This window comes from Haliotis rubra, unplaced genomic scaffold (genome assembly GCF_003918875.1).
Source record: "Haliotis rubra isolate DU_JTF1 unplaced genomic scaffold, ASM391887v1 Scf915, whole genome shotgun sequence".
Classification (NCBI taxonomy): Eukaryota; Metazoa; Mollusca; class Gastropoda; order Lepetellida; family Haliotidae; genus Haliotis; species Haliotis rubra.
Window position 1 is genome coordinate 341,725 of NW_025767652.1, and position 22,760 is coordinate 364,484.

General features: G+C 36.1%; 1 protein-coding gene across 1 annotated transcript in view; it reads left to right on the forward strand.

Annotated features, from left to right (window-relative positions):
* Positions 1-22,760, forward strand: part of LOC124264237 (solute carrier family 25 member 35-like) — a 29,515-nt gene that overhangs the window by 2,834 nt on the left and 3,921 nt on the right.

The following is a 22,760-nucleotide window of genomic DNA, read 5'->3' on the forward strand; positions in this document are numbered from 1 at the left end:
TGGGGTCTTCATAGCGCTGACATAGCTTTGCTTGTGTATGATAGATCACCAGCATATGTTCCTTCATCTAGTCACCACTGATGCATAGAGCTTAGGACTATACATACATTAACACGTCACAATTTAATTCTGGACTCACAAAAGTCCAGAAACTCTCCGCCCTGTGGCCGCTTTCTGACAAAGGATCTGACAAAATTAAATATGCAGTTGTCATGAATATGTGCTAAGGATGAAAAAATGAAAAAAAATTTTTTCGAAAACTCAAAATTTAAACTACCTCGCCCATGGGCCGGCCCATGAGCCACTGTTCGCCCATGGGCCGCCCATGGCGAGAATGTTTAATTTCGGCTCAGACTTCATGTTTTGGAGGTTGAAAATGAATGAAAGCATGTTTAGAAGTATCACCACACAAAATTTAACTCATTGTGACTTAATTCGGCTAATTTAGACCGATATTTAAATATCTCGCCCATGGGCGAAAGAAAGTTTGGCCCATGGGCGAGATTTTCTATGTTTGCTCAAAATCATGCTTTTTTCAAGTTTAAAGGTTGTAAATGAATGAAAGCACGTTTATAAGTATCACCACACAAAATTTAACTCATTGTGACTTAATTCGGCTACTTTAGACCGATATTAAAATATCTCGCCCATGGGCGAGAAAACATTTGGCCCATGGGCGAGATTTCCTACTTTTGCTCAAAATCATGCTTTTTTCAAGTTTAAAGGTTGTAAATAAATGAAAGCACGTTTAGAAGTATCACCACATAAAATTTAACTGATTGTGACTTAATTCGGCTACTTTAGACCGATATTAAAATATCTCGCCCATGGGCGAAAGAAAGTTTGGCCCATGGGCGAGATTTTCTATGTTTGCTCAAAATCATGCTTTTTTCAAGTTTGAAGGTTGTAAATGAATGAAAGCATGTTTAGAAGTATCACCACACAAAATTTAACTCATTGTGACTTAATTCGCTAATTTAGACCGATATTAAAATATCTCGCCCATGGGCTTAAAGAAAGTTTGGCCCATGGGCTGAGATTTTCTATGTTTGCTCAAAATCATGCTTTTTTCAAGTTTGAAGGTTGTAAATGAATGAAAGCATGTTTATAAGTATCACCACACAAAATTTAACTCATTGTGACTTAATTCGACTAATTTAGACCGATATTAAAATACCTCGCCCATGGGCATAAAAGAAAGTTTGGCCCATGGGCTTAGATTTTCTATGTTTGCTCAAAAATCATGCTTTTTCAAGTTTAAAGGTTGTAAATGAATGAAAGCACGTTTAGAAGTATCACCACACAAAATTTAACTCATTGTGACTTAATTCGCTACTTTAGACCGATATTAAAATATCTCGCCCCCATGAGAAAACATTTGGCCCATGGGCTTAGATTTCCTACTTTTGCTCAAAATCATGCTTTTTCAAGTTTGAAGGTTGAAAATGAATGAAAGCACGTTTATAAGTATCACCACACAAAATTTAACTCATTGTGACTTAATTCGACTAATTTAGACCGATATTAAAATATCTAGCCCATGCTTAAAGAAAGTTTGGCCCATGGGTGAGATTTTCTATGTTTGCTCAAAATCATGCTTTTTCAAGTTTGAAGGTTGTAAATGAATGAAAGCATGTTTAGAAGTATCACCACACAAAATTTAACTCATTGTGACTTAATTCGCTAATTTAGACCGATATTAAAATATCTCAAGCCCATGAAAGAAAGTTTGGCCCATGGGCGAGATTTTCTATGTTTGCTCAAAATCATGCTTTTTTCAAGTTTGAAGGTTGTAAATGAATGAAAGCATGTTTATAAGTATCACCACACAAAATTTAACTCATTGTGACTTAATTCGACTAATTTAGACCGATATTAAAATACCTCGCCCATGGGCGAAAGAAAGTTTGGCCCATGGGCGAGATTTTCTATGTTTGCTCAAAATCATGCTTTTTTCAAGTTTAAAGGTTGTAAATAAATGAAAGCACGTTTAGAAGTATCACCACACAAAATTTAACTCATTGTGACTTAATTCGGCTACTTTAGACCGATATTAAAATATCTCGCCCATGGGCAGAAAGAAAGTTTGGCCCATGGGCTAGTGATTACTACCTCTGCTCAAAATTCATGTTTTTTCAAGTTCAAGAAGGCAAATTAATGAAAACACGTTTATAAGTATCGTGACACAGTTTTCAACCCATTGTGACTTAAATTCAGCTAATATAGAGTGATATATCAAAATTTTGCCCATGGGCAAGATTTTCTACCTTGCTCAAAATCATGGGTTTTGTCAAGTTTAAAGGTTGTAAATGAATGAAACTATGTGACTTATTTCGGCTAATTTAGAAGCGATGTAGAAAATACCACGCCTATGTTGAAAAAAGTCGACTATGGGCAAACCGTTTCACGCACTTCTGAGCAAAATTTGGCTTTCAAATTTGTGGCTTGTGAAAACATATCAACGTGAGTCAGTAACTATCATGACACTTGCCAAAATTCTGTCTAGGTTTTATGGTAACGAATTACTTCATGTTGTACTTACCGTGAATTTTCATTGGAAAAAATATATAATAAATCATTGAGGATGATCATGATTTATTAATGAAACAAGTGTCACGAACACATAAACACACATTGGGGATCACTTTATGTCTGAGGGCATTTGACATGTCCGAATTGAAATATACAAGAACTAAATGGAAGGCGATATCGTGATAAACTATATACTTACTAGGAACACGCATAAAAACTAGAATGATATACATGTCAATGTATGTTCACAAGAACTACTAAGAACATACTAGTATGTGCCTTTTTCACAATAGGTCAAAGTAAGTGAATAGGTTTAATCTGTAATCACAGAGGATCACTTCAATCAATTATATACAAACACATGTATAAATATAGATATATACACACAAATATCAATCATCTTTATTTACACAGTAATCTTTCATGCCAACAAAAGACCTTAGGATAACGTTACAAAAGCTCGAAATAAAAGATTACCTCTGTACATATCTTAGTAACTAAGACTTTCCTAGATGAGCAAGAATATATTACAAACGAATTTCGCATGACAAAGAAAGCTTATACACATAAAATATCTTGCAAAAGATCGAAATGATGATCAATGTGCATATCTTGTTAACCAAGGTTTCCATTGCCTCATTAAAGTTTACAGTAACTGTGATATATGTTATAATTAGTATCTTCGTTCAGTAAGTGTCATATTTTCATACGTTCATATTCATCTTTTATGTCATATATACTTTTTTCATATTTTAGTCTTAATCAAATATGTTATATGAATTTCCCTTAGGATAATAAAATCTTATCTTATCCTATGTTATCCTATCTCTTATAGAGTTTTTCTCCAGCACTTCGAGTGTTCCCCAGTTTCTGCGCTTGTAAGAAAAAGAGGATCACATGGTAACAATAAGTCTACAGTTGAATTGATTAATATCTCGTTTTACTGGCACCAGTACCGACTCTAATATATCTGGCTATGTTATTAACCCAACGAGCATTTGGGATTTGCCGAGGTTTTCTTATTGACAATTTCAGTTAGCTATTGCTGTGTGGTACGTACATCTTGCACATGATCATTGATAATGAACATTCGTCATACTTATTTCTTCAATGAATGAAGAATTTATTGAAACTTGTCATTAAAATCATATGCCATGTTATATTTGCACAAGTCCTTACGGAAGCCTAATGCTTTTGAAAATCGAACACAGTGGCTACATTAATCTGAGCAAGGATCCTTGCTACTTGGGAAGGCATATATATACACACACACACAAAGATCAATATTTTTACCCAGTAATTTTACATGCCCAAAATGCACATAGGATAACCTTAAAAAAGCTCGAAATAAAAGATTATCCATGTACATATCTTAGTAACTAAGGTGTTCAACGGCTTTCCCAGATGACAAGAATATAATACAGGCTAATTTCGCATGACAAAAAAAACTCATACACATAAAATATCTTGCGAAAGATCGAAATTCAAGATGATCCATGTGCATGTCTTGTTAACCAAGGTTTCCATTGCCTCATTAAAGTTTACAGTAACTGTGATGTCTACATTAACGGGGCCTACTGTTTAATTGTTTACAGGCTGCCGACACCATGAATGGCATGTTGTTTTACACTCTTTCACTTCACATGAATTTGACAGTGATTACCAAATGTTAAATTAATAGTTATGATACACAATCTTGTCAGCTACTTGGGAAGGCATATATATACACACACACACACACACAAAGATCAATATTTTTACACAGTAATTTTACATGCCCAAAATGCACATAGGATAACCTTACAAAAGCTCGAAATAAAAGATTATCCATGTACATATCTTAGTAACTAAGGTGTTCAACGGCTTTCCCAGATCAAAAGAATATATGACAGGCTAATTTCGCATGACAAAAAAAACTCATACACATAAAATATCTTGCGAAAGATCGAAATTCAAGATGATCCATGTGCATGTCTTGTTAACCAAGGTTTCCATTGCCTCATTAAAGTTTACAGTAACTGTGATGTCTACATTAACGGGGCCTACTGTTGAATTGTTTACAGGCTGCCGACACCATGAATGGCATGTTGTTTTACACTCTTTCACTTCACATGAATTTGACAGTGATTACCAAATGTTAAATTAATAGTCATGATACACAATCTTGTCAGCTACTTGGGAAGGCATATATATTTTTACACAGTAACTTTACATGCCCAAAAACACATGGCAAAAATACACATAGGATAACCTAGATAAGGTGTTCAGTGGCTTTCCTAGATGGGCAAGAATATATTACAGAATAATGTTACATCATGACAAAGAAAACGTATGCAACAAGTCCAAAGACATCCAAAATCTATATACACCGTATTTTCATGTGCAAACAAAATCAGTCAACAGACCTATTGCACACAGGGATCCATGTGAAGTTGAAAGCTTTGAAGGGCTCTTTAGTTGAGGTATTCTTGAATCCAGCTATTGTGTCCTCCTCTTCCTTTGGACAGACACCTGAAACATTCAAGAACAAAATCACTATAGACATCTGTCAGGAAGAATTTGAACAAGATCCTGCATATAAGTCGGAAGCTTAATATTTCTAATAATCCAGAAATTGGAGCAGAGGTTGTTTTTCTTGAATCCTTGTGCAACTGTTCAGAATTCAAAGAAGCAACATTTGTTTTGCTGTGGCTGGGAATATGCCGAATATGCATTATGTCTATATTCTATTCCCTGATTCTCTACTGAACAAATGAATCGAATCATTTTCACATCATACTTGTTCAAATGAAGCTCATGTGTTCAATAGGGCAATCACATTAGCTTAATGTCAAGATGACTCACAAAAATACATGTTAGGAATAAAACTATGAGTCTAGATTATGTTGCATTATACATAAAAGTATGTATTCACGAACCTGGGACTTCCTGGATATTTTTTAGGTGACTTTTTCTGGAGAGCTGCCAACAAATTTTCTGGTAATCTCCTTTCTTCCGTTGGAGCAGCATTGAAGTTTTCAAAGTCCTTAAAATCTACTTCAGGATCAACTGTTGTGGACAGTGACTGTAGGTAGCGTTCCCAGTCATCTATTTCGAAGGTTTAAAGGCTGAGCCGATTCTTTCCATTTGGGAAGATCTCTGTACATGGATCTTGTAATATCCTCGATGGTTGTACAGAGTGGCCTTACAACAGACAGATGTGGGTTCATACCTGTCAAGTTCATCGGGATTTCACGGTACATGTCATCTGGTAGAGGCCAGTCTTTGTAGGCCAAAGTAAGCTGGCTGCCTTTCATGTATATCTTGAAAATATGGGGAATAGAATGTCCTCTCAATGCATCGCAGCCGGAAAACATGGCTCTGAAATCCCAGACAGATCGTAGCAGTTCTGAATGGGAGTTCTCAGGTCTATATGCAGTTTTCAAAACTTCCAACAACTTGCCAACAGTTGGAGCGGACTTGTGGTGGAGGGCTTGGGAGAATTTTGAAAACATCTGGTCTATATCTTCGTGTGTATGACCAACCATTAGGAAGTTCAGCTTTACCTTAAAGGAATAATAATTCATTTTAACAATAACAGAATCTCTTAAATGCATTATCCGTTAAATAAGATTCATTAAAGCTATTACATATTACTTCACTGCAATTATTATGTCTTACCTTCTTGATCATTTTTAGCTGCACGAGATACCTGAGGAAATATAGCATTGTCACGTTCTTGTTGTCTTTAGGGCTGTTGTCCCCTTGTATGTACAACACTTCTGGAAGCCCACCTCCTTTACTCTATAGGAAAGAATGTGTCATTTAATTTTACATCATGTGAGTGATAACTAGAATGAAACCATGATATCAAATGCTGAAGCCATGGCTTGCTTAATCATGAAAGATTATTTAAGAATGTGTAACGCTGTTCGGGTTGGACACAAGGTCTGTCTTGTGTGTAGGTATTCAATTTATCACCCTTCGTTGATTGCTCGATTTGTTCGTTTCAATTATGAACAGATGGTGTAACGTATTGAATGATGTAAAGAATGATCAGAATGGTTTACTTTTGATTGATGACATATTTGTTTGCATTGATGAATATTCAATTATGTGTATGCTCATATACAAATGTACATCATTCTTAGCTAATATATACCAAACATAATATTTCCCACACCTGTGCTATCCTCTGGAGAACTGTAAGAAGAACTGTACAGGTCACGTTACAGTCTCCAGGCAGTGCAGAGTTCCACACATATGCATAGGACTTCTCATTACCATGATCCAGAACGCCTGTCACATGATGTTTCATTCGTGTTAGACCAGCGTCAGCCTGTGGGTGAAATATGGATTTGTAGATAGTATTCAATACTGCTTTTATACCGTCTTCGTTTGTCAAATTGAATATAGTAAACAAAAGCGCTCATAAAAGTTATGCATATGTTTCAACCTAATAACATCCATTCGAATTGGAAAGTGTACAGAATTTAAAGATCTAATTCACATCAAGTATTTTGCTCCAATCCAAAGCGTCATAAACCTTACATACGTTGAACAAAACTATTTCTACTGTTAGGATCGTTTGATAGTGTCTATGTGCCTACATAGTATATCTTAACATAAACAACATCACGTATAACAAATAACAAATGGCACACAATTGTGAGAGGCCATTTGTGGACTAAGGGCTGGTCATGAAGCCAATACACAAGGGTGCATAAGCCAATAAACAACAAGCTGATAGGGTCTATGGTTTGATTAGTTCTTCATAGACCATTGGTATGTAGTACCCTGGGTCTTTGTTGATCAAAGGTTTATGGCGGATTTCGATGGCTTCCTGACCATTTCTAACTTTTGTGAAGTCCTGATTCTTGGTTAAGAGGATTTCCTATTTGTCAAACTGGTTCGTAATTAGGAGATGCCAGTTGGGGACTAAGAACAACAAATGGGACTTGTAATGATAATGAAGCCAATAAACAAGAGGGAATAAGTTGTCACAAAGTTTTTTTGTTTTGTGAAGTCCTGATTGTTGGTGGAGAGGATTTCAATTTGTTAAACTTGATTTGATGGGTATGGAATTTCTGTTGATGATCTGAGAGGGCTTATTTGCTGTCAGCTTTGGCAGTTGAGATTGTGTGTACAAAATGGTATCCAGGTTATAACCTGTAGAGTAAAAAATACATATTAAGTCTTTTCTGAGTATAGTTACCGCAAGTAAGAAAATAGTGTAGGGCGTTTTCATATCCACAAGAGCAACATGTACTGTCTATTAAATGCCTGATTTACTTATCAGCGTTTAGGTCGATCACTTCATCCGAGCCTGAGGTGGCAGTGAACGATTTGGCAAAAGCGAAGTGCCATAATTCAGGTCATTTTCGGTCTTTGTAATTATTTTTTTTTAAATTCTGTGAGACTTCATGACTCTTTGGAACTTGGTAGGGCTTTCCACAAATTTGTCGGGTGAAAAGGATTTGGCATAAGAGGCAGATGTCCTTTTATGTACTTTGTATTTCTTTGTAGCTTCTAGTTCGGAGACAGAGTTTGGGATCAGGTCACAAAGATATTTTGGGAATTGGTTATTGTACATCTTGAAAAGATGGCAATACCTTCTATATTTCTTGTAAAGTGGGACTCTTTAATGCAACTATTACCATCATATGGTGAAGGAAATATAGGATATCACGCCTCATTTACCTTGGATTGTCTTGGGAATGCTGGTAGGCTTGACTTTTGTTGATCCATGTTGTCAATTATGATAGAAGAATATTTCTCAGGGTTCTCTCGGGCTTTGGAGATGTGCGGTAGTATTTTTCTCTTGAAAGGCTAAAATACAGTTTTGAATAATGAGTACTTCTTATTGATAACCTTGAAATCCATATTTCTTACAAACATAAAGACACACACAACACACATGCATACACACACTAGCGATATCTTTCAACACAGAAGAAGAAATATAGTTTATATCATACAATAGAGTGTCACATACTGCATTTCATTTAAAAGGTCATTACATTATTACAGGGATTTAAAAGCAGCATTCGGCCAAATGGCCTATGAGACACATGTAGAATCACAGTTGTATAAAAACACTGGTAATAAAATCACACCCACACATAAACACACGCAACCCCAAACATGTACACAAACACAAACGCACACACACACAAGCGGCAAGAAGCCTACACGCAGCGGCCAAGACACACACATTCACTTTCTCACAATAAAAAGTATAAATTATATAAATAGAAAACATTTTGATGAGTGAATGCTGTCATTGATATTAGAATAGATTACACTATTACACAGATATTAAGAGAATCTATCCTATTTTATGCTGTGAGTTAAAGTTCTAAAATTAATCTTCGCCTCGACATTGTTTAGGGCGATATATTATACCTTTGTAAACATACCTTTGTAAATTGAGGTGTGCCTTTAATCCCTCTTTCAACTCTTTCTGTTCTTCTTTTGATGGCTTGCATAGCATTGCATTCTGGTAGTCCAGGCAGTCTTTGCACTGTGTGAAGTCTTTACACTGCGGGGATGATAGCGATATATGATCAAAATATATTATACAGATTTAACTTCACCTATATTTACAGCTATATCTTTTGTTCATAAAATCTGTATCATTTTCTGTGTCAGCGATGTTAGTAAACAGTTTAAGGAGCTTCCCTTTTCATGGTGGCACTGAAATGAAATATCAACAAACATTAACTACCTTTGGTATTGTCAACGTGGTTAAAGTGTTCGGACCACATTTGTAGAAATCTGTTGTATTTCAAATATATTGATCCATTCATGCTGAATTCTTCTTGGTATTCTTGCCAGATCGCCCTCTTCGTTAGTGTTGAAGGCAGCTGAATTTGTACCCTGTGTGGCATTGGGTCTCCAAATCTGTGAACAAATAACGGCCATGTCAGGTTCTTCGTCGACTTTTAACGCAACTAGAGTAACACGACAGCACACTTTCCCCTATCCCGATTATTCCCCATTACGATTGACAAAACCTTTAACACATTCGAATCACATTTAATCTGGTTCAGCTAGCACCTTTCGTTCACAATCAAAACAACCTGGGATACCACTAGTACTTGACTGCTGAATACCACATCCATTACAGTTGAGATCGCGTAACACTAAAATGCCTAACGCTTGGAGAACATATATAATTCCGCCTAACAAACACCAGAAATGGACATGTTAACATCCCAATATTTATATAAATTGAATAGATATGTTATGCACTAAATATTACAGGACGAGTGGGTTTTGTGATATTTTACTACCAAATGAGATCCGATCTGATGAAGTCAACAAAGCACTTCCAATCAATCGTTCAAATATTCACTGCCTTGAGGCCAAAGTTACCTTCTGGTAAAAGCGGGTTAGCCAGAGCTTTGCTGCTAAAACCGTTTTTGTGTCGTGAGCATAAATCTTTTCGATGATCTGGACTGGCTGTATGAGGCCTTTCCTGACATCTGACAGTGCGCTGTAATACCTAAGGGAAACGTATAACATGGTGTATACAGTACACTTGCAGACCAAAGGGTTACCCCTAAAAGGGACCTAAAAGGAACATACTATATAGTCCTAACCTTATAAATGTGAACAAGCAAAGAAAATAATGAAATTGCATTCCCACTGACCTTGATTTGCTAATCGCGAAAGATTAGTAAGCCAACACTTCGGACACAATCGAATGGCCTTGAACTGTGAACATGATGTTACATGCGTCCTGTTCTTGGTAGTTGAAAGTAGCCTCTAATTGTGACATGATGTATTGTCTCTGTACATCTCGATCTTTGTCCCAAAAAGTACCTTCTTTTCTCCAACACCTCAGAGCTAGTGAACTTGTCCAGACACTTCAGGTCACACGTTGTCCTAAATACCGCTTGAATACTATCATTTTCAACAGCTTTTCTCGCCTTCTTTCCTAGTATCTTGGTTTGTCCTAGAGCAAAAAAGCAGGTGAGGACCTCACTATAGAGACATCTAAACAGTGAAGATTCCACAGATGTTATTGTGATTAAATAGCGAAGCATCTGAAAACATCCATTTTGGACAGCAGTTGTGTGATTTAAGCAAGGTAACACTTACTTGCAATTGGTTTCCTTTTCCGCCTCGGAATGACAACAGGGTGTTTCTGTCATTTGCACTTTCTTCATCTGCTAAGAGCAAAATGTAATTAAGATGTAGATATGGCTTGTAGAAATTCAGCTTGGTTTTAAATGTGTACGTGTAATAAACATGCCCACAGAAAATGGCAAAGTTTGCTTCTGTCTGATAAATTAGGTCAGATATCTATTATATAATACATGTATATATTTAGTACCGAACACAAGTATTCGATAGTATATAACACAAGCATTCAATAGTATATAATGTTACGACAAACAGAAAATACTATATTTCAGAAAATGTGTATTTTTCTGTATGGAAATACATTTCCAGCAAATAAGACTTTGATTCCTGAATATACCGTACATTAGCATAGTTCCTTTGGATTTTGAAAATTATATAACTTTGCGCAGATGATTTGACAGGTGTCCAATAACTCAGCATAGCAATAAAATCAGTACTTACATTCTGTGCAAAGCAACTCTTCAAAGTCTTGATGGTGAATAAATCTTCTGAGAAGAGGGTATAGTCAAAGCAAATGTCATCTAAATCTGGTACAGCTGTAAAAATAACGAAATTCAGTCCTAATCTCGCTACTGAGTGGTCAGTGAAACTCGAATTTGTTTATTATATTTGGTTAAAACAATAAATGAAACATTCAACTTCTTGTTTATTCGTCGAAGCGACGTTTGATGAAGATTCTTACATCGTCATCACTTTTAGCCTGATAACGATGTAAGAATCAACATCGAAACGTCATGCTTAACGGCATAAAAATTGTGTGTTTCATTTGATGTCTCACCAACATCTAGAATGCCGATCAAACAATTAGTTAATACAATAGCTTAACTTACTACATAACAAAACAAAAGTATACAAAGTAAGTGGCCATGGATACCGCTTCAGCTACAAATCATACTTGTGGATTTATCAAAATGGATATAAGTAGGCCTGTGGACCTTTTAACCCGTTAATAATTGTCAGGCCGGGAATGTCACATTTCAAAAATGACTCCTGCCAGGAATGCCCACATTTCAATAACATGCAATAGATTAATTACTTGGATTACCGTGAACGGTAATAGACTGTTCCACACATAAAAGAAGCGTTACCCTCCTACCAGCTATGAATTACTATCAAAAAATATGTTAGAAGGTATTGGTTTACAAGAAAGCTTACCAACTTGTCAGCTTAACAACAAATCACGAACCAAATTCTCACACCTAATTCATACTGCATCTTTTTCAGAAGAGTTAAATTGTCCTAATTTCCACCATGACGAAATAAACCAACAACAGTGATTTAGATGTCCAAAAGAAAGGTTGAAAATAATATCCTGCTTAAGACAGAGATAAACCATTTAAAGTCACAATTTTTCAATTATTAAAACAAGAAACAACTGTGTTATACTGTAAAATTGTAAAAGAATCATTCCTATGATTTCAGTCTTTTAAAACATGTTCTGCTGATTTGAATTAGTGAAAACAAGTACAATATAGTCTTTGATATTGTGAAAAAGTGTTAAAGAAACACCGAAAATGACCTTTGCAGCAGCAAGTTTCCATACGAAATGTACACATGGCAACAAATTCAACCATTATCATTTTTAAGTTTTTCAGATTTAGATGTTTTTAATATGATGTGATAATATTATATGTAATATTAGTATATTATATTGTGCTAATTATAGAAATAAAATCTCTTGTGATCTGAATAAAATTATGAGGAAACATGTCATGTTTTGTTAAATACGGTAACCTGTTTGAATAACTAAATATGTTTTGACACCATAGCCGGAGAGCCACATTCCATGTTCATGCAACCACAACTATTGCCGGAGAGCCACATCAATTTTGGCTATCTGTTTCGAAATGTGGGTCTCCGCCTGTAACCATTTGTGACACTAGTCGTGAAGTGAGGACGAGCTGTACGTTCTATTTAATAGCATTATTCAAGTGTTTTCTCCAGCTGCAATATCGCAAAAACGTATTGAGTAATATCTATAATGCAAGCGATAAATGAATTCGAATATTGTAACAATAACGTAAAGGGCAATTGCTCGTTTGTGGGTATAAACGTATCTATACAGTCACTTACCAACGCAGTCCAAGTCCTTGTGAGTTCTGGCTTCTTGATTTGAGGGGCGCCCGATAACTGCATCTGTCATGGCTTCAAATGTGATTTCTTCCATGAAGGAACTAGGGAACTAGTACATAAGTCAACATGTGCGAAATTCGCAAATCCGAAGAAACGGTTTTTCTTTTAGCAAAACAGTGATGAAGATTGTCAGAAGGAATCACTGGATATCATATATATGCTACTTCTTCATCAAGTTGTTGAACATCCGTTTCGTCCCTTGATGATGATGATTTGGAGATTTGGCGCGCTCTGATGCCTTCTCCATCCCATAACAATATATAATCGGAAGACATTAAGTCACGATAAAGTGATTTCCCCAAACAGAATTCCCATTGGTCAGTTCGACATCTCATGTAATAAAACAATCAACTGGACATTACAAATGATTGTGAGATATTTAGCACGTAATGCGCAGACATGAATCTTTTCGCCTAAATACCTGCACCTGCACCTGTATATCCCACAGCTAGTGTCACTTAATTGCCCAGCGTGATCAATGGAATGAAGCAAAATACACTTAAAAGCGCCGGCTCGTTTACTCCAATACACAAGACCAAACATGGGACAGACCGATTTCTTTGCTGGCCTCGAGCTTTCCTGAAATTACGTAACTGGACCGTTCCACGCCGTGGCCTCATGTTTGCACTAAAATACTCAACAAACTGAGATGGTACACAGAAATGTACGATTGTAAACGAGATAGTGGCAAACTAAATTAACATGTTGTGGATGATAACAGCACTAACTTGAACAAGTATTTATCACATTTATCTGCAATAAATAGTTATCTGTGCAGAGATCATTTAACATAAGGCACATTTGAAACAGTAATGACGTTGCATGATGTATATGGTTATTGTTTATTTTTGGCAACCTGTGTTGGTAAACAAGCATTTTGTGCTTATTAACAATTTCAAACTCGTGATCCATAAAAACTTGTTCCGTTAGGTTACAAATAAGCAAAAATGATTGACAACCCATGTGTAAATAGATTAATGAAGCATGTGTTCATAAGTAAATGAAGGAAAGATGCAATTAACAATATGATGATAAGTGCTGCAATGAAAACAAGTGAACATACCGGGACACACAAGAGTTCTAGCATTTACATTTAATATATCCATTTCAACACTTTTGCTTAAAAGAAGTCTAGACATTTCTAGATCCTATCCGTAGATGTAAAAGAAGGCATTTTTTCTGATTTTACTATATTTAGTTCAGTTGTCAATTTCTACCTCCGTAATATAAATCAAAGTAAATATTACATTTATTTTGTTCTTTGAAAAGGGCGTGAAATGTCTAGCCTCGAGGCAGTGAATTCCAGAGTTTGATTGTGTCTGGAATGAATGATTTGGCATATCTTATTGTTGGAATATGCTTTTAAATTAGTTCAATCACGTAAGGGATAACGACTATTATCCCCGACTAATTGGGGTAATAGATTCCACAGATAGTCCGGTAATAAACGATGATACATTTTATAAAGTGTTAGCAATTTATAGTATTTTCGCCTTTCAATCAACGAAGTTTCTCATGATATATTATTTCATATCTTGTTCTACTGGACAGCACCAGCTATTCTTCTAAGGACATCTAAATGTAGTTTTTCTAAAGTAAGAGCTTGCTGATCGGTGCAGTTGTCCCAAATCCAAATATGAGAGCAGTAATGAAAAGAAGGATGAATACAAGATTTGTACATGGTGTATATATGAAATGATAGAAACCGCTTTTGAGCACAATCGGTTAATACTTTGAACCTACTTACCTATGTATTTTAATACAAATCAAGATAACCCGCTTTAAAGCAACTTACTTTGCATACATTGAATAAACGCTTCTAAATGTTTAAAGCAGGAAACAGCCGATTGGAGACCCATATCCTCATTTCGGTTAAGTGTGTGTTTAGCAATAATCTGTTATCAAATTAGGGTCTGACTCAATTCAATATACAAGACGTACATGAATACAATGGATTGACCAGCATTTCCCTGACAGCGATGATGAGGGGTATAAGAGTGGGCTTGTAAGTAACAACTTCCTTTGAAACGCCTCGTATATGCTTTTACAACTATTAAAACGCCTCATTAATAATATATACACTTACACTTGGCGACGCTTCACTTATCATCGACCGACAGTTGGACGAAAGTTGGAAGGAATGGCGATGCAGTGGCAGCTTGGATCTTCGTGCACAGAGTTCTCACATTTGGATTGTTCGGTGAAAAGAGGAATGTCAGGTTCTGGCGTTGTATCCGTCCGTTGCGCCCCCAAAAGGTTACAGTTGAAGTAAGTTAATTTCTATCAGAAACTAGGCTTGTATTTGATCAGATTTATTCGAGATATGTTCATCAATGGAAATTCTTGATGCTAAACAAAATGTACGCCATGCAATCCGTGTTCACGTAAGCTCTAAAATGCACATAAATAGAGGAAAGTATTGGATAATATTCGATAAGGGCGTTAATCGGTTATAACACCTTTAATTTCCCTCGAGTGTTATGTGTTTACCATTGCAAATTTCAGCTAGACAGGTGCATCAAGGGTAATGTGAAGAAACTGAACTGCTTGGTGACCTAAGTACATGGGAAATGACAGCTTCCTAGATGAGTTAATCGTGGCTACTGACGCGGCAAAATTCGCCGGACTTTGAAGTTTTAATGATTAACGGGAATATCAGTTTCTACAAAGGTAAGACGAACAAATTTAAGCAAATCAGTATGAGATGCTTGATGGGCATTTAGTAGGTATTGATTTACATCTTCTTTTATATTTACACGGCGTTTCTGGGCTGCTTCTTGCCCTTCATCAGTTGAATGACAGAATATGATTACGAGAAAAATATATATACTGGGCAAAAATAGTGAGGGATATATATGTAAATTTTGAAATTATGAATAATGATCTATATATTCATTAACATATGGTTAAAAATTCACATTCACAAATATCCCTAACTTATTTTGTCCAGTATAGTATGTACAGGAAGCCAGTGAGATTGTATTACAAATTGATATGCTCAGAGATCAAGGAGATTAAGTAATGTGTTTTGATTGAGATGGACAGACTTAAAAGAGTGATATGTTTATACAATGAATGTACAGAATGTTTATACAATGAAAAGGATTGGATATACATAAAACACATAAAAGCATGTACAGTGAACATGGGGAAACATGTATATTGAAAGCTTATCATTCTATGCACCACGCATTCGGTAGGAAAACACCCTAATCCCTGTTAATTTCAGGTTTTGTGCGTGGATCCAGATGGCCTCCATTAATCCACTAAATCAGTATGGTTTCAATGTTAGTATACATTAATTTGGCTTATTGTGAGTAGTTACACAGTCAAAGCAGGTGACATTGCATGTTAACTTTGTAAAATTGTGTAATTGTTTAGCGTGGCATGTATTATAATACAACTTGTTTAATAAACAGAACAATCCGCTGACGAGCACGGCAGTTTCTGTTGAACCAGTAGGTTTGGAGGAATCACCTGACATCCATGGCGCAGGGTTGGACACCAGCGACTTCCAAGCCGCTGTGGAGGTAATTAGACCACTCCAACACACTTTTTGTGATCGTATGACACTGTAAACTCAGTGCTTACATCTATTCCCACAAACACAAATGGAAATCCAAATCAATACTGACCACTTTACAATCTTTATAATTGTAGACATTTGGAGACTCCACCCAGCTAACCCCCAATTTGACACTACAGCAGTACTTGACTCCAAACATAAAGAATGGAGAGCTTAAATGCATGGCAGCCGTGGGCCTGGAATCGGAGAAGGTATGTACATGTCAAGAGGATCAGTCAGTAGTATATCAATATATTGATTAATATGTCAGCTAGTTATGGAATGGAAGGCTTTATTTCCTTTTGAAAATATTGATAGTAATAACAAGTTATCAGAGCTGCGTACGATTTAACATGCTCATTCAGATGAGATACAGTGTTTTATTCTATTTTAGACATACTTTGGTGGTGCCTACAAGGAACACCTGGCAGTTTCGTGATGTCTCAGAGGTGTTATGATGCCGCTGTAAACATCATGACACAGTATCGACATAATCAACTCCCAAACAGACAGCAAAGGCCGCCAACAGGGCGTTGTTTAAAGAAATACCTGGAACACGGACGAGGAAGCCTTGTACCAGAAATTGATTGACTTCAGGGATGGAAGGACCGGAAAAGAGAACTTTAACCGGACTTTAAAAATAATGAAAAAGGAAAGGTATGAATTAGTTTTAAATTACTGAAGTTTAGTGTATTAGCTGAGGAAATATATGCTCCACATATATTCTGGATTTGGGATTACAAGATGACATGATACATTATGTTGCCTCCACACCAGGTATTATATATAGATCCACTGGGCAGACAGACAGAGACGCACACTTAACACGCACAAAAACACACACACACAACTTGATGACCGAAAGGATTTTTCATTACAGACACAAGACTAATTGACCTTTGAAAAGGGAGAATGAAAAGTTAAAACAAGAACTGAAAAGGCAAGAGAAAAGGATTAAGCGCCCTTGAAACAGAAATCCAGATACTGAAGGTAGGCAGAATATTATTCTCCGAAACTAATGTTCTTATCGCCATATTTACATGTTCTTCATGCTGTTTTGATATGCAATGTTAAATATTATTTCAGGCTGGTGCTTCTCATGGCAATGACCAGCCACAAATGGAAACAAGTAACGTGAGTACTATGCACATCTGCACAGATTATCAGACTGCACAGTCATCTCATTATAGAACATTACACTCCTGTAATGATAGATAACACATACTTACAAAGTGCCTGGTCAAATGTAACAAATTTCTTATTACCGGGTACACCATTCTAGTTGACGCCAAGTTCGTACTCATACTCGACACTGGTTACTTTTAATGAAGGGCTTCTCAAAGACGCAACCAAGATTTCATCGCTATTACTACCATACAGTTCACATACAAATATGAGTGGCATGGTATAATGAAGATGTTTTAACATTTCTTGATGTGAAGATTATTTACATAAATATTTTTATCTGCAGATTTACGAAGTTTCAATCCGAGGATTTTTTTCCGTGGTATGTATAGCGACTTCCGTGTATAGTCGCGCACCGCCATTGTGTAAACTGCTACATATGTTAATGATCACGAAAGGAGTTGTCATGGCAAAGATATTGGCATTTTTCAACGCTTGATTGGCATTTGGAAGCTTAAGGTTATTGTAAAGATAACATATACTTAAAGTACTAAACCTTGTGCCATAGGTTCTTCGATGAGTAACGAAAGTCATCTGTACTTACAGGAGACTGATTTGGAAGCAGAACTGCTACATGAAGCAAGCCGGGACGAGAATACGGTATGTGAGTCTTGTATTCCACACAAATGAGTACCCACCCTATATTCCATAGCTAATGACTTCTGAATATTTTCTGAATAAAACTATTTCCATTCATTTCGTTACAGGCAGCGGGGACACAACAGCACGAAAGCAGGTATTATGACACTCATTATACAGTATCCTCGGATAAAACAGGGGTCATAAGCTATAGCAAGCCATCAACCAATAAAGAATAGCGGATCTAATGTTGAGTATTTTCAGAAAGAAAATTATTTAATTCATTCTTAAGATGAAATCATTTGGATAACTACAGATCCTGGTCTTAAGGTTAATTTGACTTTCTAAATGGTACATATGTTATATTTGGGATTACATTTTTCTTAGTAAAGTACAGATTCTAGTACTTTTGGGTTGAGTCCCATCCGGGATTGAACCGACACCCTCAGGGTCAGGCACCTAATCGCTGGCAACACAAAGCCGTGCCAATTGACACTTATCAGAGGGGTACACAAAGTCCGCATGAGTCTAGACTACCAGCTGTCCGACTTCCATTTTGTGGACGCCGCAGTGGCTGTTTGGTCTAGGCGTCTGACTAGGCGTGTGCTGGCGACATTAGGTGCCTGACTCTGAGGGTCGCGGGTTCGAGTAATCCCAAATATAACATGTTACATTTGACCACTTTCTGAAAATGGCATTGTGTATTTCATTTCTAAATAGCATTGTGTAATTTTCGCTGCGTTAAGGTTCAACGCTTTATCGAACAACACCGAAGGAAGGAAGAAACAAATGCTGTGAGTCTTTGCTTCTCTGTACATGTTGTCACTCCCAATAACATCATGCCCGCCATTGTGAGCTACTAAAGAGCGATTGATCTGTATCATAAATTATAATTATGTAATGTGTGAGACAGATTGCTTAATTTTAAATCTGGTGCTATGACATTTTCACTATTAGTGGATGATATTGTAATGAACAAGCCAACTTTGTAATGGGTGCATACTCGGCTTAAACACACAACATCATGCAGAGCGTTTTTTTAATTATCAAACGGCGTAAACAGTAATCCAAAAGGCATTATCATGAGAGAGGAATGCCATATGAATATAAACTCTACCTGCGCTCATTATTTGTATTTGATTACGCTTCAGACGACTGGAAAATTGATGGAGGGCAAAGATGAAGACACGGAATGTGGTAAGAATCTCCCAGCTATATATCTGCTGTCACGGAATCTGATGCTGCTAGTTTACTACATTGATGAAAGACAGTGCAGGCAATTCCAACCCACAGTTACCCTATAATTTTTACGATGGCTTCTTCTGGTCGGTGCATTTAAAAATAATTGCTGAGACGATATGTAAGATACTAAGTAATACCAGTACACGTGACATGGGCTTCTGTTCGATGTCTTCTCATTATGTTGCATTATATTATCAGGTTCAAGGTCAAAATTATACAGGAAGGAAATTCTCGTGTGAAGGTCCATTGGATGAACTATTCAAAACACTATGATTCGTGGATAGAGACGAGCCTCATCAGACCCATCAAGCCAAAGGTTAGTATGATATCAAGGAATATATTTTTCAAGATGATTCTCAAATGTGACATGTAGTACCAGCCATGACTGACCCGACAAGACTTCTAGTCTTTTAGATGCAGTTTTAACACAGTTGCAGTGAATTGAGATTTTTCACCAAGAGAAGTGATGTTTATATATAGTTATGTTATGTAGTTATGCAGTTGATGAAAAGCTGTAAGTAAACAAAATGGATTATGTTCAATTTGATGTCATCGCTTGTTGAAAAAAAAAAGCACTTGTATTAAACATTTCCTTTCCCATTAGACAGATTTTTGTCCCCACTTCATTATTGCTAGCCACAGAAAAAGATAATTCACAAATCTGCGCTTCAGTTTGCAGAAGGGGACATGGTCAGCCCGCTACAACGTAACGTATAGGACAATGTATCCAGCAACAGTTGTAGCCGTTGATGGGGGTACGTCTATTATATCATTAGGTTTACTTAATGTATTAACACATCTTTCTACTGTTAGATTTGTCGACATTGTAAATAATATTGTGCATCGTACATAGTCCAGTAACGTACATCTCTTCCATTGGTTATACTTTTACTCTGTTATATTGAACAACGAGGATGTGACATCATTTGCTTGATAACGGTGTTAGTAGCTACACCAAACGTCGCTCATAAAAAAGAAGTTGTATATCCATAACTCTCCTCGTTGATCATCACACCAACTTCTAAATGTCATTCAAACAAGCTCTGTCATATTGTTTCAGACAAGGTGTTTCTTCGTTATGAAGATGGACTGGAAAAGAAAATTCACCAAAGATATGTAGAAAAAAGAAACTAATGTGGGACCGCAGTGTATACAGTCTGTATGGTCTATATGTATTGAAACATAGATATCTATTCTGCATTTTATCTCATTTTCTATTTGGAACCTTTTTATCATGTGTCAAATATGAACATTTTTACCTTGATATACACGTAGGGGTTCCCTTAAAAACGTGAATTATAATGTATATGTATGTATGTATGAATGTGTGTGTGTGTGTGTGTGTGTGTGCATCACAAATTCGAGTATGCCAAATGCCCATAAACACATTTTGTATTTGCAAGTATATACATTCATGAATAAATCATTTTAACCCTCAAAAACGTTTTTTACTTGACGCTATTTGCTTAGCCAAGTGGATGCATCTTAAAGCAAAAGAAACTTCGCTATATGCAAAATTACATAGTGAGATGGATGTTGGTGGATAATGGTGCTGACCGCATGTCACTGTAACACCACAAACTGATAGTTTCTATCTTTGGATATGATTGTTTTAATGAAGTGAGGACTATTATTTATGCAAGGTGAGAGGCGTTTGTGGGTGCATGTGGGTGCATAACGAATAGTTACATGCAGAATATGCTAACATTTCTTCTGGCTGGTGAAATGTTTTCTCTATCGCCCTAAATTGGTCGTAAGTAAGCAACAATGAGCTAAAATGTGTGTCATGATACTCATTTACAACCTTTAAACTTGAAAACAACCATGATTTTGAGCAAAAATAGAAAATCTCGGCCTAAATTACCGACTTAAGTCATAATGAGTTGAAAATTGTGTCATTATACTCATACACGTGCTTTCATTCATTTACAACTTCTAAACTTGAAAAAAGCATGATTTTGAGCAAAAGTAGAAACTCTAAGCCCATGGGCCAAATGTTTTTCTAGCCCATGGGCAAGATATTTTAATATCGGTCTAAATTAGTCGAATTAAGTCACAATGAGTTAAATTTTGTGTGGTGATACTTATAAGCGCAGCTTTCATTCATTTTCAACCTTCAAACTTGAAAAAGCATGATTTTGAGCAAAGTAGAAAATCTCACCATGGGCCAAATGTTTTCTACCATGCATGGTGAGATCTTTTAATATCGGTCTAAATTAGCCAATTAAGTCACAATGAGTTAAATTTTGTGTGGTGATACTTATAAACGTGCTTTCATTCATTTACAACCTTTTAAACTTGAAAAAAAGCATGATTTTGAGCAAAAGTAGAAAATCTCGCCCATGGGCCAAATGTTTTCTAAGCCCATGGCTTAGATATTTTAATATCGGTCTAAATTGGCTAATTAAGTCACAATGAGTTAAATTTTGTGTGGTGATACTTATAAACGTGCTTTCATTCATTTACAATCTCTAAACTTGAAAAACCCATGATTTTGAGCAAACATAGAAAATCTAGCCCATGGGCCAAACTTTCTTTCGCCCATGGGTGAGATATTTTAATATCGGTCTAAATTAGCCGAATTAAGTCACAATGAGTTAAATTTTGTGTGGTGATACTTATAAACGTGCTTTCATTCATTTACAATCTCTAAACTTGAAAAACCCATGATTTTGAGCAAAAGTAGAAACTCTCGCCCATGGGCCAAATGTTTTCTACGCCCATGGGTGAGATCTTTAATATCGGTCTAAATTAGTGAGAATTAAGTCACAATGAGTTAAATTTTGTGTGGTGATACTTATAAGCGTGCTTTCATTCATTTTCAACCTTCAAACTTGAAAAAGCATGATTTTGAGCAAAAAGTAGAAAATCTCTAGCCCATGGGCCAAACTTTCTTTAAGCATGAAGAGTATTTTAATATCGGTCTAAATTAGTCTAATTAAGTCACAATGAATTAAATTTTGTGTGGTGATACTTATAAACATGCTTTCATTCATTTACAACCTTCAAACTTGAAAAAGCATGATTTTGAGCAAAAGTAGAAAATCTCAGCCCATGGGCAAAATGTTTTCTCTACCATGGGCTTAGATATTTTAATAATGGTCTAAATTAGCCTAATTAAGCCACAATGAGTTAAATTTTGTGTGGTGATACTTATAAACATGCTTTCATTCATTTACAACCTTCAAACTTGAAAAGCATGATTTTGAGCAAAGTAGGAAATCTCACCATGGGCCAAATGTTTTCTCACCATGGTTGAGATATTTTAATATCGGTCCTAAATTAGCGGAATTAAGTCACAATGAGTTAAATTTTGTGTGGTGATACTTATAAACGTGTTTTCATTCATTTACAACCTTTAAACTTGAAAAAGCATGATTTTTGAGCAAAAGTA